The sequence below is a fragment of the Neofelis nebulosa genome, chromosome 7 (assembly GCF_028018385.1).
Source record: "Neofelis nebulosa isolate mNeoNeb1 chromosome 7, mNeoNeb1.pri, whole genome shotgun sequence".
NCBI classification, from domain to species: domain Eukaryota; kingdom Metazoa; phylum Chordata; class Mammalia; order Carnivora; family Felidae; genus Neofelis; species Neofelis nebulosa.
In genome coordinates this window covers 31,750,711-31,766,899 of record NC_080788.1, presented here as the reverse complement: position 1 = coordinate 31,766,899, position 16,189 = coordinate 31,750,711, and the positions used below count along the sequence as shown (strand labels likewise).

The 16,189-nt window shown below is 50.3% G+C and overlaps 1 long non-coding RNA gene across 1 annotated transcript; it reads right to left on the bottom strand.

Moving 5' to 3' along the window:
- Positions 1–2,018: 2,018 nt before the first annotated feature.
- LOC131516245 (uncharacterized) lies at positions 2,019–12,756 on the bottom strand. The gene is made up of 2 exons (XR_009263954.1): positions 12,516–12,756; positions 2,019–2,350 (listed from the first exon to the last, which is right to left on the bottom strand). It is a non-coding gene; the product is annotated as an uncharacterized LOC131516245 (long non-coding RNA).
- Positions 12,757–16,189: the final 3,433 nt, after the last annotated feature.

Sequence of the window (16,189 nt, the reverse complement as noted above, 5' to 3'; positions counted from 1 at the left end):
CTAAAAACAAAAACAAAGTGTATCTAGAGCCTGAAACCCATTCTGTGCCTGAGTTGCTATTTATGGTCTCAGGAAATGTTTTCTTTCTTTATTTCTCTTTTTTTGTTTGTTCGTTTTCTTTTAGAGAGAGAGAGCAGGCGAGTGAGAGGGGCAGAGGGAGGGAGAGAGAGAATATTAAACAGGCTCCACTCTCAGTGTGGACCCCGACACAGGGCTTGATCCCAGCACTCTGGGATCATGACCTGAGCTGAAATCAAGAGTCGGATGTTCAACCGACTGAGCCACCCAGGTGCTCCACAAGAAGTGTTCTCTTGAGTCTAGCTGAAGGAGCGCGTGCCCTTGTTCACTGGCTTCTTCTAGTGATTGGGTGGCAGTGGTCTGTATGTCTGTGTGGTTGAAACGGAGTGGGCGGGTGAACCAAGAGAAGGGTGGGCTCCTTCCCTATCTGGGGAGGTGCTGAGCCAGTGCGTGCGCCTATTGAGGTGCTCCTGGATTATTCCAGGGTGGGCCTTCTGCATTCTCTGCGTGTCTGGGAGGCCTGAGCTCACTAGACAAACACCACCCTGGCAGCTGGCCTGCAGGGTATTGTTTTCAGGAGGTGTTTCCTCACTTTGTTTGGGAAAGGTAAAAACAAAGAAAAAATGGCCGATGATTCTGAGCCTCGCCAACCAGGGTGTGAAGTGATCTCAAACTCCCTGCCTCCCATATTTCTCCTCCTAGCTCCCTTAGGGCTGGGAAACTCCCAGGAGGATCTGGACCCAAGCTTCCACCTGACACTTACGAGACCTCTGGTTGGCAGGCTTGTGCCTAGTGTTGGCTGTGTCCCTCCAGTGATGCGGAGTTCATTGTGCTCCAGAGAGTATGAGCTGCTAAAAACACAACAGACTTCGGAAAGAGGCTGAGAGGTGGTGGCCTGGAGAGGCTGGAGAGACGTGCTCATAAACCAGAACTGGTGGGGTAGACCCCACAGCACTGGCCCCGCAGCTTTGACAGTAAAGGGGAACAGAATACGCCACCGTAGAATGTGCCACTTTGGTGTGTGGATTATTTGAAGCTGAAGACATTTTGGGCCCAGCAGACTCAGGAAGGGCTTTTTACCTCCTCCTTAACTGCCTAAAAGAATTAGATAGGGGGCCTGTACCAAGAAGAGAGCTATTACCAGAGATGACTTTTTACAACAAAAAGAATTATCTGCATGGCATGGAAAACATTTGTTTACCAAACATTTGCTCTTCCCATCTTCCTGTGAATTCTCTTCCTCCACTTTGAAGTCCCAGACCCCCTACCCCCTTCTTCTTAGCTCAGGATAGCAGATAAGCCTCAATTACCTATCATTGGGGGTCTTCTATTTTTATGGGTTTCCCGTACACATGAAATGTGTTTTTCTCATGTCAATCTTTTTTTTTCATGTTTATTGATTTATTTTTGAGAGAGAGAGAGCAGGGAGAAGCAGAGAGAGAGGGGGGCAGAGAGAATTCCAAGCAGGCTCTGTGCCATCAGTGCAGAGCCCGATTTGGGGCTTGAACCCACGAACCGCAAGATCATGACCTGAGCCGAAATCAAGAGTTGGCTACTGAACCAACTGAGCCACCCAGGCACCCCTCTTGTTAATCTGTTTTATGTCAAGTTAATTAGTAGACCAGCCAAAGAACCTAGAAGGAAAGAAGGACAGTTTTCGGCCCCTATAACAGTGTCTGGGGTCCACTGGCCAATGAGGTAAGTCCCAGGGAGAGGGATTCCAGCTCAGAAAGAAGAAAGACTTTCAGCAGAACTGGAGGCCAGTGATTTGGTTTTGGGGGAACTGAGTTTTCTGTCACTGAGGAGTATATAGAGAGTAGCCTGTAGGTGGGACTGCGAGAGCTTCCAGAAGGGCCCCCAGGGGGCCCCTCCTGATGGGACAGGACCCTACAGACCCTACCGAGGCAGGCTAGGTCCAAGGACCCAGAGGGGGCCCTGCAGGACGAGCCAAGAAAGTTGGTTTCATACAGGATAGAAATCAAACGCGAACCAGGCGGAAGTGAGAGCAGAGTTTAATTGAATAGCGTAAGTGAAGGCACACAGCTGATGGAGTATCTGGGGGACTCAGAAAAGGAGGGAGTCTCTCCGCCACTTGGGGTTAGGGGTTTCTATTGGAAGGGGGTCCAGGATACACATTCCTTCAGGAATCCAGGGTAGGGTCTGATCAAAGGCGAGTGTCAGGTGAACAGCAGGTGTTTTTCCATAAATCACCAGAGGTAGGGGGGATTGATGCCAGTGTCGACCGAGGTTTGTTCAAAGCTACCGTCCTGGAACATGTTTGGGATCCAATTCTTCTTACATAGTATCAGGTGTTTGGGGGCCTGGGAAGAAACTTAGAGAATGATTAAGTTTCTTATCTCCCCGTGGAGTGGGAACATAGCTTCTTTGGTTTACTCAGATGCAAAATATAGAGCATGAACAAACTTAGGAGAAAAACAACCGAAATGGAGCCTTTCTAAAATGGAGTCCCTTCACTTTCTCTATCTCACTCCTTTGGGAAGATGGCCAGGAAGGGTATCTCCTCCCCAAATCCCCGCTGGCCCATCTGAGAGAGGGCTGGCAGGCTGGAGGGCTGGGGCGGTGGCGCCTGGGCATTGCCCAAATATCCTGCTCTCAGGACATGCCTCTCCTCTGGGCATCAGCAGTTGGACTTTGGCTTCCTCCCCAGTCCGGTTTCTACCCCGGCTCCTGTCACGACTGCACACATTCTCACAGCCAGGTGAAGGCAGGACTGCTAAGGAAAACCCCACTGCCCAGCATAGACCAGAGCACCGCAGTGCCCTCAGACTCCTCAGGGCTGGGCCTCACCTCCCTCTGGTGCCTCCTGGACCCAGGTGAGTGAGGGGCCTCCCCTCTCAAGGCCCAGACCTGCTGCTCCAGTGAAGCCTCTGGGGTCTGACCAATGCACCTTGCCCCTCCTGTGCTGTGAGCCTCGCCTCTCTCCGGGAGAACTCCTTCACAGCCAGATTCTGGAAGGGCAAGCCTGCTTCAGGGACAGGCACTGATAGGGAAGGGGGTTCTGGGACACTGCACAGGGGAGGTAGTGGGGGCCAGAGGGACCCTCCTTCAGCTGAGGGTCTTGCAGGTGGGCCTGCTCTGGGTGTGAGGCAGGGGGAACCCATTCAAATGAGATGTAAATTACCTACAGTGCCCCAGCCTGTCCCACAGCCATCCCTTCCTCTTCCTCCTGCCCCAGGGAGACCACGCTGGGTCTGAGCAGCCACCAAGGAGGCTCAGAGCTGGGTCAGCCTCTTCCCCTCAGCCCCTTTACCCTTAAGAGAGTTTTCTTTCCTCTGACAGCCTCAGTTTCCCCACACGAGCTATCTCCAAGAGCTTGTCTCGAGTGAACTGAGGCTGTCTGGCCAGGCCTTAGGGTGAGGTGGCCTAGGGGGTGGGGGGATCTTGGAGGCCAGAGAAAGCAGGAGGCGGTCTCAGTCCTAGGGCCTGACATCCCAACAATGTGGCCAGCCAGCCTCTGGCTCCAAGGTGAAAGGTGATGGGCCTGGGGGTAGGGGTGGGCAAGAGGTGGGGACAGCTTGTGCTCTAGGTATTCAAAGATCAGGATGGTGGGGGCTATGCACCCCAAGTGCAGGCAGTAAGAGGGGCATCATACGCAGAGAATTTAAAAACAATAATAAAGTCTATCTGCCTTTTATTTTCACCCTGTGCCAGCACTTTTAAACCAGGTCAGTGATAAAAGACTCCTCTCTGAAAGTCTTACTGATCAAAGTTCTAAACAATTGCTACAATTACTATTGAATTTTTATAATAAACAAAATAAGCTTCAGATTAGCACCTTTACTGCTTATTGAGGAATATTGTGTTCTACATAAACGTTCACTCAGAGAATTCCCTGTTACACACGCACTGACAAGCTGTAGGGTCCCCACTGCCCGTTCCGGGCCATTCCTGTCTCCAGTTCCCGCAGGACATGGTCCTATGTGTAAACAGTGGATTCCAAATACACCAGGATAGTCCAATGATTGTAAAGACGAAGACACAGAACTTGAGTGCCTTCAATTCTGCCACTCTGTGACAGCTTGGAGGTTTTATTTCTGTTTAAATTTAAGCTAGTTAGGGGTCCCTGAGTGGCTTAGTCCGTTAAGCATCCAACTTCAGCTCAGGTCATGACCTCAAGTTCTGGGAGTTCGAGCCCCACATCAGGCTCTGTGCTGACAGCTCAGAGCCTGCAGCCTGCTTCAGATTCTGTGTCTCCCTCTCTGCCCACTCCCTTGCTCATGTTCTGTCTCTCTCTGTCTCAAAAATAAATAAATGTTTAAAAAAATAATTAAAAAATAAAATTTAAACTAGTTAAATGGTGCAAAGTAAGAGAGGTAATAATTTTTGTCTGATAAATGCAAACTCTAGTTCATTATGAAATATATTCATTTCATTTCCTTATCATGTAGAGGAGGGAAGTATTAAAGAATGGTCCACTATGAGAGTCAGATATGCTTGATAGAGTCAAATTTCTTGAGCAGCTCTGCAGAGGGGAACCCAGCCACTTCTCCACCCTGGGGGACCTTGACCCCATGGGGAGGGCAGGGAAGGTGTTCGGCCTCCCCAGAGAAACCCCCCTCGCTGACATTCCCAGCCCAGCAGTGGGCACCATCCCCCATTCCAGCTTCACCTGTGGGTGAGAATCCTCAGTGTAGCCTGAAGCCACCTCGTTGCACCAGGTCAGAGGGGCAGGGAATGGCATGGCCCCAGCTTAGCTGTGAGGGAGCTCTGATGAGAAGCAGAGGCCCCAAGTGTTCCAACCTCAGCCAGGGAGGACAGCCTGGAAGACGTCTAGGAAACCGACAGGTGCTCTCCAGCTTCAGCCTGCAGCTCCCATCCTACCCCACTGTCTCCCCTGCATGATTGGAGGTGCATAAAATATGCCAGTGTGTCTTAAGCATTATTTTGAGCTGAAGATATTTGAGAATCAGCACATGCAGGAAGAGGCGCTTTTTTCTTAACTTCCCCTTATCTGCCTAAAATCAGAGCCTCCCAAAAGAATTCCAGCGTCATAGGGGGCACCTGGGTGGCTCAGTAGGTTAAGAATTCCAGCGTCATAAACCCCCTCCCCAGGAGTTTTGCAACCAGAGAAGATTGACTCCTGTCACCTGAGACCAGGATAAGAAATCACCTAAACAGACGTATCACAAAACGATCTTATCTCCCATCTATTGTAGAGGCCCATGTATCTTTCCTAAAAGTCATTTGTTTTCCCATAAAGTGTCATTTCTCCCCTCCCCCTTCCCTTATTGGGACGGGATCTAACATCTGACAAGGGGAAAAATATAGAGAACTCATGCAACTAAAGAGCAAAACAAAAAACAAACAATCCAACTAAAAATGGGCAAAAGAACCGAACAGAGATTTCTCCAAAGAAAACATCCAGATGGCCAACGGATACATCAAAAGATGCTCAACATCACTCATCATCAGGGAAATACAAATCAAAACCACAATGAGATATCACCTCACACCTGTTAGCATGACTGTCATCAAAAAAGACAAGAAATAATGAGCGTCGGCAAGGATGTGGAGGAAAGGGAACCCTGGTGCACCATTGGTAGAAATGCAAACTGGTGTCGCCACCGTGGAAAACAGTATGGAGGTTCCTCGAGAAATTAAAAAGAGCTGCCCTATGATTCAACAACCCCACTTCTAGGCATATATGTAAAGGAAAGGAAAGCAGGATCTCAAGGACATGACTGTACTCCCGTGTTCATTGCAACATAATTCAGCACAGCCAAGACATGGAAACAGCATAAGTGTCCATCGAGGGATAAATGGTACATATATGCAGTGGAATATTATTCAGCCACGAGGAAGAAGAAAATCTGCCATTTGCAACATGGATGGACCTTGAGGGCATTATACTGAGTGTCAGGCAGAGAAAGGCAAACACTGTAACGTATCACTTGTATGTGATATGTGCAGAACTCGTAGAAACAGAGAATACGGCATTGGTTGCCAGGGGCTAGGAGGATGGGGGCAAGGGAGAGTTGTCGGTCCAACAGTACAAAGTTTGAGTTATAAGATGAATAAGTTCTGGGGATCTAATGTGTAGCATGGTAATTATAGTCAATAATACCGTATTATATAGTTGAAAGTTGCCAAGAGAGTACATCTTGACAGTTATCACCATGAAAAATAAATACTCATTCTATGACATGATGGAGGTGTTAGCTAACCTATGATGGTAATCATTTTGCAATACATAACTGTATTAAATCAACACGTACTACTTAAACTTACACAATGTTGTATGTCAATTAAATCTCAAGAAAACTGGAAAACAAAATTGGGTGTAGGAGCCCCAAATTCTAACCGCTTCTTTGAGCACATTTTCCATGAGCTCCTGCATTAGTGCATGAATAAACTTTATCTTTTCTTCTATTAATTTTTTAATCTGTCAGTTTAATTCACAGGTCCTCAATCACTGGATCTAAGTAGGTAGAGGAAAAGTTTGTCCTCCCCAACATGATTAGAATCAAAATAGTACTAGGTAACATTCATTGATCATGTACTATATGCCAGGCCCCGTCCTAAACCTTTATATGTGTTATCTAATTTAATCCACCTAATACCCCTTTGAGGTGGATGCTGTTGTTAGCCCCATTTAATAAAAACAAAAGTTGGGCACCTAGCTGACTCAGTCGGTGGAGCATGTGACCCTTGATCTTGGGGTCATGAGTTCAGGACCCACACTGGGTGTAGAGCTCGCTAAGGAAAGAAAGAGGAAGGAAGGAAAGAAGCAAGGAAGGAAGGAGAGGGGGAAGGAGGGAGGGAGAAAGAAATATAAAAATAAAAACAAAACTTAAGGCATAAGGAGGTTAACTTGCCCAAGGCACAGAGAATAAGCAGTGGAGCTGGGATTTGAACCAGTCATACCCAGAGCTCAAGCCTAAGGAGCTGGGGCCAGGCCACAGGTGCTGTGGGTCCTGCTTCTGGCTCTGCCACCACTGGCTCTGTAACTTGGGACCTCAGTTTCCCTGTCTTCACAGTGGGGTAGTAATGTCCCTCCTAGCTCTGATAGTTCTCAGTCCGAAGACAGTGGGGCCGGCAAGGACACCAGCTGGAGTGTGACCCATCTACATGGCCAGCAGAGATAATGTCGTACTACAGGCAGAAGCCCTTGGCTGCAGAGGGAGGGGCTGGGCTGAAGCCCTAAGACTTGGGTGTTCTACCCACTTCTGCCACTGCCTTACCGTGGACCTTTGGACCAATTGCTTGTCTCTCTGAGTCTCAGTGCCTTCATATCTCATCTACCTGGTCTTTAGTCTTGAAGATCTGAAGACAGAGTGTAAACTATATAGAATATTCTCAAAATGTAGAGTATCAGTGCATGAATTGTGAGTCCCAGTGATATGGTGACCGCACCTCAGCATCAACATATGAGGGTTGTCTAATTTGCATATTTATCAGACCTGCTGCCAGGTTTGAGGGGGTGGTGGAGCCTGCATATGTGCCAGTCCAATCAAGAGCAACACCTCATTTAACTAATTTGCCTGTAGCCAATCATAGTGAAGACATGAATGGCAACTCCCTTAGAGGAACTGTAGTATGATAAAAAAAAATATATTATATATGTAATTGGGGCTCCTGAGTGGCTCCTTTGGTTAAGTGTCTGACTCTTGATTCAGCTCTGGTCGTGATCTCTCGGTTGGTAAGTTCAAGCCCCACATCAGGCTCTGCACTGAGAGTGCGGAGCCTGCTTGGAATTCTCTCTCTCTCTCTCTCTCTCTCTCTCTGCCCCTGCCCCACTCTTGCTCTCTCTCTCTCTCTCTCTCTCTAAATAAATAAATAAACTTTAGAATTTATGCTAATGAGGTGACTTAGGGTGGGTGGCCCCCAAGAAAGTTTCAGGATGGGGGCTGATCACCAGAAACGCCAAATATGTGATTTCAGCTCCACACCCACCCTGACCTGGGAGGAGGGAGAGAGGGCTGACTATTGGATTATAAAAACTCTTTTACAACGAGATTCAGAGAGCCTCCGAGTTGGTAAATACATGAAGGAGCAGGGTGGGCGGGTACTGTAGCTGCAGAGGGCACGGAAGCTCCGTGCCTTATCCCCATGCCTTGCCCCATGCGTGTCTTCCATTTGACTGTTTGTTTGTATCTTTCATAATAAGCTGGTAAGTGTAAGTAAAGTGTTTTCCTGAGTTCATTCTAGCAAATGACTGAAACTGGGGGGTGGGGCGATTGTGGGAACCCCTGAGTTTATAGTCAGCCCAGCAGAAGTGTGCGTAGCCCAGGCACCCCATTTGCAACTGGCGTCTGAAGTGGGGCTAGTCTTGTGGGACGGAGCCCTTTAAGTTGTAAGATCTGAGGCTAACTCCAGGTAGACAGTGTCAGAATTAAGTTGACTTGCTGGACACCCAGTTAGAGAATTGGCTGTTGGTGTGGAAAAAACTACACACGGGAAACACTTACAAAAACAGAGTTCTCCGCTACAGAGTGTAAGAGCCATGCTGGGTGCATGCTGTCTCTCAGCAACATGCACAGAAAAGTTTGAAATAAAGGGCAAGTGTCCATCAGGAGGCTCTGCGTGCTGCCCTGAAGAGCTTCAAACCAGAGCTGCTGCAGAATAACATTCGGGGAGGCAGCACTGTTGGCGAGAGGGCGCGTCTATACCAGTAAAGCGGACCACCACGGGCATCGCCTAGAGCCGTGGCCCGTTTACTTCTGCCCCAAAGCAATGCGTATGATTCTATATTAGGATCTTTTGTAATATCTTTCTTTTCTTTTTTTAGTTTATTTTGAGAGAGAGAGAGTGCTCGTGCGCATGAGCAAGCAGGGGAGAAGCAGAGAGAGAGAGAGAATCCCAACCAGGCTCCCCTTGTCAGCTCGGAGCCCCAAGCGGGGCTGGAACTCACAAACTGAAACTGGGATCGTGACCTGAGCTGAAATCAAGAGCCAGTCGCCCAGGCGTCCCTGTTTTAGGATTTTTTATGTTGAATAACCATATAATAAGTGTGAATAATTTGGACGTGCTACCCATCTTATCCTGGGTCCTCTGAAAAACCGAGTTGGATGCAAGGACTAAGGACTAAGGTGCTAACACTTTATTTGGGAGAAGAAGGAAAGGGAGGGAGGCCAGGGGAGGTGGAATGCACTGTGTGATGTGTGACCGAGCTGACGGTATCCTCACAGCAAGCAAGCATGTCCCTCTGCTTGGGGATGTGGCCAGAGGGTTACAAGGAGGAATGGCACCTTGGAGCAGTCCCAGGGGAGACAAATGAGGCAGAATTTATCTGCCCAGCTGCTCCCCATCTCCTATTTCTTGTTGGCCAAGTTTCACCTCAGTTGGAGTGAAATCACCCATTCTTAGGGGTTCATCACCAAGTTCCTCGGTGGTGCGATCCGTGCCTTGTGATGTGGCATTTTCTCCTATTCTAAAAGCGGAGCGTCGCCCAGTGCTGGTGGTGTGCCGGACAAGAGGACGAAAGCCGATTGCTGAGTGAATCTGAGCAAATACTCAAGGTCTGCACCTGCAGATGCTCTTCTGTTTGGGATCCAAAGTTGCTTTGAAGCCAGGAGAATCAGTACAATGTGTTCACTGCATTGACGCACTTTCTCCCTCTGTAAAATGAGGTAGCTGAGGATGACCTTCATGTCTCCCTACTCCAATTCTGGGGCGGGGGTGGAAGGCCACCAGGGGCCCAGCACAGCTCACTCACACCTCCGTCTTCGGCTGCCTGTGACCACACCCCCACAAGCCATCTCCCAGCACAGCCCAATAACAGAACTCACATTCTCCAGTAACCACTTACTGTACGCCAGGGACCCGTAAGTGAATCAGACCCCGTCTCTACTGTTTGATTGCTAAGAATAGCCGCCCCTAATACCACCTTTTATTGTGGCAACAGCTTTGTGTCTGGCATATAAGCATGAACATACACACATGCATCTTGTTTAATCCTGCCCACAACCTTGAAGTTATGCATCATTTCCCCATGTTACAGATGGGAAAACTAAGGCTTGCACTCGATCTTAGCCAAAAGGCCGAAAGCGATGGAAAAACTAAGGCTTGGATAATGCTCTGGGATTTGCCCAACACCACGAAGGAGTAGGAGGAGCCTGATGTAGACTTAACCCATACTATAGTTTGAATATTATGGGAAAGTCAACTGAAGAACATGCTAGAGGGATGCCCATTTTTCCTTAATCAGGCAGCTTTTCTCAATATACTATAAAGTTGTTTGTGGCCAATGCCCCTGCACACACTTCAGGCTAAGGGTCCTGGGTGGCCTCCTGTCTGGGTATGAGTGTGTGTGTGTGAGTGCTCACCCTCTTCCTCTCCTCAGTGCAGCACAGCCTGATAGCTAGAGGGCTGAGCTTTGGGCCCCATTATGGGTCATCAGGAGCACACAACTCTTGGGCTGAACTTGTGTCATCAGGCTTTGGGGTCCTCTTGTCCTTTGCCCACACTTTGCAGCCCTCCTCCCTGGTGAGACACTCCCTCCAGCAACTGGTCTGGAGCATCTGGCCACACCTGAGAAACAGAACCCAAATCACCCTGGTCTGGGGCTGGTGTTGTATGAAGAGTGCCTCTTCCAAACTCTATCAGGAAGTAGACACCTGGGGCACCACGGTCATTCCCCTCAAGGGAACAAACCGCCATGCTTAATAAGTGGAAATATTTTTTTTTTTAATTTTTTTTTCAACGTTTTTTATTTATTTTTGGGACAGAGAGAGACAGAGCATGAACAGGGGAGGGGCAGAGAGAGAGAGGGAGACACAGAATCGGAAACAGGCTCCAGGCTCCGAGCCATCAGCCCAGAGCCTGACGCGGGGCTCGAACTCACGGACCGCGAGATCGTGACCTGGCTGAAGTCGGACGCTTAACCGACTGCGCCACCCAGGCGCCCCTGTGGAAATATTTTTTAAGCCAGGAAGCCTGCTGCTCTAAATTTGCTAAAACTGGGTCAATATTTGGCTTCAATCCCGAGGACAAATATCAGTACGGAGAAAAGTTTTATAGTTGTCGGTGTTCTACAGACCAATGAATGTGGCCAATTACATGTTGTACAGATGGGCAGTGAACTGGGTGTTTGAAAGTGTTACCTTTCACTTGTGTAGAAGCAAAAGACACATTTTTAGAAAGTATTTTCAAAAAGAGAAAAGTGGCACAATATAAAAATAAAACGGAAGAGATGAGCCTGATAGTTGGCGATCAACGTTCCATAACAAAACCGCGTCTTGCTTGTTGAACAAGTTTTTGCCCACTTGCAATGCTCTGTGAGTGCTTTCCCCAAGTGGGGGTTCTCACTGAGGAGGGAGGGAGGGTTTGGGAATCTCTTTGGTCTCTCCTCTCCTTCCCCCCCAGGATCCCCCACCAATGTGAGGTCTGGTGCACTGGCCCACCTGGCCTCCTGTTCCTCCCCACCCACCCCACTGGCCATCCTTCCCGGGACAGGCAGTGATATGATGCATTCAGCACAGTGACTTGCCCAGGGCGAGCCTCTCTCCCACTTCCGTTTCTTTTTGGTTTTGTAAGCTTTTCAATGTTTATTTATTTTTGAGAGAGAGACAGAGACAGAGACAGAGTGCAAGTGGGGGAGGGGCAGGGAGAGAGGGAGACATAGAATTCGAAGCAGGCCCCAGGCTCTGAGCTGTCAGTACAGAGCCCGATGCGGGCCTCGAACCCAAGGACTGCAAGATCATGACCTGAGCTGAAGTCGGATGCTTAACCGACTGAGCCACCCAGTCACCCCTCTCCCAACCCCATTTGGGTGCCTAGCGTATCCTGGCTTGAAGGTTGGGACCCGGGTCTAGACTGAAGGCCTCTGGGAAGGGAAGATGCTTGACTTGACTTTGTGGGTCATCTCTCTGGATCGGAGGAGGATCCATCTGGCCGGAGGAGCAGCCTGGTAGTTGGTGGGTCCCATAAATACGTGCCAAGTCTTGGGGCTCATCCACCTCCACCTCCCTATTGGCAGTTCTGCACTTGCCCTGTGAGTATCCCCATACTGGAAGGAGGGGATTTATTTATTAAATAAATAAAAAGAACGTTATAATGGTTGAGAGAGAAATCGCGGAAAAAAGGAAAAAGGCTTCCTTTCTGCTTTTTGAACAGGAACGCTATAATTTCCCTTTGCACTTGGCCTGGCAAATTATGTAACCGATCGTGGATGCAGGTTGTGCTGGAGCCAGCTCTCACTGGCTCCCAACTCCATGTTCAGTGACATCATGTTAGAAGCTTAAAAGGGCCATGGTGGTAATAGTACAGAAATCAGGCAAATGCTGCAAAACAGGACTTTTTTTTTTTTTTTTTTAAGAGCTGATTGTTAAACATTTACCAGCACACCATTACAGAGCATTAAATAACACTGGAAACTTCCTACTCTTGTAGTGACTAAACCCAAAGGCCCAAACTTCTATGGAGACACTGTGGAGCCCTGGAAGGAAGGCCAGGGAAGAAAGCCAGGGACTGACCCAAACCACTTCACCACTGTTATCAGGATGAGGAAACAAGCTCAGAGAGGTAATGGGACTCACCCAAGACCACACGGCAGGACAACTGCTGAGCTTACATTTGGATCCAAAGTCCTGGCTCTTCGGAGAGGCTCTTTAGAGCTGCATGTCTCCGGTCCCTGCACAGCACCTAGCGCAGGGTCTGAACTTCGGGAATAACTAGGACCAAAGTGCTCAGGAGGAGCAGGCAGGAGGGGAGCTGGGGGAAGGACCCAGAAGTCCCAACCCTGCAGTCTTGTCCTCTTCCAGGACCTTCACAGCCTGAGGCAGAGGCCTGTACAAATGAGCAGCAGGACAGAACGTTCCAGCAGCCAGTGACTACATCAGAGGCACAAATATTTGCTAAGCCCAGGGGCCTCCCAGACATTCTGGCAGGATTGGGGAAAGCAAGTGTATGGAGCCTCTCCCTCTGGGGCCAGGAAATCCAGAGAAGGTAAGAGCCCCTTGAAGAGGTGTCCCCTGACCCCACTCTCTTTGTCACATTTGTATACTAGGCTCTCACACCCGTAAGTATGTAAAGTCTTATCACAAAGCACCTTCTCAGCCGTGAGCAGAACAGAGAGCTGACCCCCCTTTTACAGATGAGGAAAGCCAGGCCCACAGAGGGAAGAGACTGTGTGAAAGGGCTGGGAAATGGGAGAGCCTGAAGTGGAGACAGGACCAGAAAGCTAACACCCAGCACCAACAGTCTCCCATCCTGCACTGGGTCTGCTGCCCCCTTCCTCAAGAACTTCCCTTGAGCCTTGGACTAGTCGGATCCTTAAGCTTGGACTAGTTGGTAGTCCCTGACGGACTGCCAGACCATCTTCTCTGGTCAGACCTTCCCGTACCCTTGTTTCTTCCCCTCTCTTCTTACCTCCCAGCTCAGGGAGCCCTTGCAGCCCCACACTCTCCCCCAGTCTTGCCCTTCCTGCCTTGCCTAGCTCAGACCTCCAGTCCGGGAAGCTGTCCGGGACTGTTCCTGCCCACAGGGCTCTTGCCCTCACAAGAGTGGGAGCATGAAGGACTGGAAGCAAGGGTCTGGATCCTAGTTGCAGCTCTGTCACCAACTTGCGGGGTGACCTGGGGCTACCCTGTGAGTCTCAGATTGCTCATCTGGACTCAGCTCTCCTGCCTCACCAGGGAACTGAGAGTCTGGGTGGGAAAATCCTGGCAGTGGACACAGGCCACAGCTGCTGGGGTTCTTGTCGGCATCAGCATTGTCCAAACTTTAGGCTCCATTCAGATCCATTGTCATCCAGCCACACTTTGTATTGTCTTCTGCCTCTGGGGAGGGCGAGGGGCTAGGGGAGGCCTGTGTCTGGCCTGAGAGCTCAGCTGGGCTGGGTGCTGTGGGCCCAGCAGCCCCTGCTCCTCTCCACTGGCTCCAGTAAGCCAGACCTGGGTGTGGGGTTTGGGGGGCCTGCAGCAAGAGGGTTTGGAGGCCACCTTGAGTCCCAGCCCCTAGGCAGCTGGGCCCTTCAAACCCCCAGGGTGTTAACAACTTTTCCCAGTTAAGAGCAAATTCCCTCTCCATGCCAACAAAATTAGAAAGGGCCCCTGGGGAGTGCTGGAGTCTTCCCTCCCCCCACCCCACCACCAACCCTCACAGACTCTTGAAGGGCCACAATGCATAGAATCAGAGACTGTCACAGCAATGCACCGTAATTGTACAGATGAGAAAACTAAGACCTAAAGAGAGACGGGGACTCGCCACCACCGCGTGGAGACGCTAGTGTGTTCAGAGGGAGGGCCCTTGTCTTGAGGCTTCGTGGGCCTTCCAAGCGCCAGCTTTTTATTTAGTTGTAATGTTATTTTGAGTTGCTTTGGGGGATTAGGGCCTTTCGGAGTCACCCATTGGCGCCGCCACTGCTCCGGGTCTTGGACGTCTGAGGTTTTTGGAAACGAGACCAATTCCCACGGGCGCCGAGCGACCTCCTGGAGCGGGTTCCGAGGTCCTGGACTTTCGGATGTCCCCGAACTCGGCTGGGCTCCCTGAGGGAGCGGGGCGGGCTCTGGGGGCGGGGCTCCAGGGGCGGGGCCAGTGACTGTGACCCCGCCCCCCGGTCTGAACCCACTCCGTAAACAGGCGGCCGCGGCGCCTGGGGGCTTCTGCTGCAAGCCGGGCGCCAAGTTACATCACGGTTCCCGGGAGCTTCCTGCCCCGACGGCCAGGTCCCCGTGGCCCTCGCCTGCCCGCCTGACGCCGGTGTCCGAGGAGCAGAGGGTGGCGAGGCGCCCGCCTGCCCTGGCCTGCTGGCCTGCGCTCTCCCCGCAGGCCCGTGGGGCTTCGTGGAGATCTGGCTCGGCTGGAGGGTGGGGCCTCTGCCTCAACCGCGCATTATCTGCGTCTCAGTTTCCCCATCTCTGAAACCAGGGGCTGCGTTAGGAGTGGGTGTCTCCCAGTTGGGGGACGAGGAGATGCTCCTTGAGCCTCGGGCGAAGGGCGGCCCTAGGAGGGGCAGTGACTCTGACTTGGCTTTCGACTTTAGCCAAGTGGTGGCTGCTCACAAAGCCACTTGACTCAGAAGGCAGTCGCGGCCCCCGAGGGCCTTAGGGACCACTCAGCCTCGCAGAAGAAGGATGACTTTGTAGTACCCTAGCCTACCCCTCTCCCCACTTGTTGCGGACACAGACCCTCTGGGTAAAATGAAAAACTTGGTCTCAGGCTACCACTCTCCCAGAGCTTTGGAAAAGATACTCGGTTGCACAATCTGGAGGGAGATTTCTGCGCAACAACAGCTTCCCCCTTGGGGCCTGAGAGAAACAGGCTGCCTGAGGAGGCAGGGGGCACCTTGCGCTTGGGAGACACCCAAGCAAATGTGGGCCAGAGCTGGTGAGGGAGGCGGTAGAAAGGATGCTTGCTGAGATCTCCGGGGGCTGCCCAGTCCTGGGACTTGACTATTTGGTGATTCTGCACCTACGCTGTCCAAAAAGAAAAGCACTAGCCACATGTAGCTGTTGAGCACTTGAAATATGGTGTGGGGGACCCACTCAGAACCCCAGAGCTGGCATGAAGATTATCTTAAGACATTTGAGATTCAACCAATGCAGGAAAAAGGCGTCCTCAGAGCTTCCCTTATCTGACTAAGAGCATCAACTTCTGGGAAGTGAGGCTACCATAAATCCTGTCTTCAAAAGAGCTTTATGGCCCAGAAGAAGATGAGAGACCATCCATACCCGTATAGATAAATATTATCACAAACTCTCTTATCTTATGTTCTCCTAAAAGTCCATTTGTCTTTGCTAAAGAAATCTATTTGTTTTTCCCATTGAACCACTTCCCTCCACTCACTTTTCCCTACTAAGGTCTGTAAACCTTTACCTGTAATAGTTTGAGACTCCTACTTCCTTTGTTCCTTTGTTGGCTCCTGTATGCATACCAATACCCCCTTTCTCCTGTTAATTTGCCTTTTGTCAATGTAGTCCCAGCAACTGCACCTAGGAGGGTACGGGAAACTTTGTTTCCCTCCCCTACAGTCACTAGTCCACATTGATAAGTGCAAGAAGTGTAAAATACACACAGGATTTCAAAGATAACATGAGATAAAAGAATGCAAAATAGGGGCGCCGGGGTGGCTCAGTCGTTTGAGCTTCCGACTTCAGCTCAGGTCATGATCTCGCGGTTCGTGGGTACGAGCCCCACATTGGATTCTGTGCTGACAGCTCAGAGCCTGGAGCCTGCTTTAGATTCTGTGTCTCCCTCTCTCTCTGCCCTT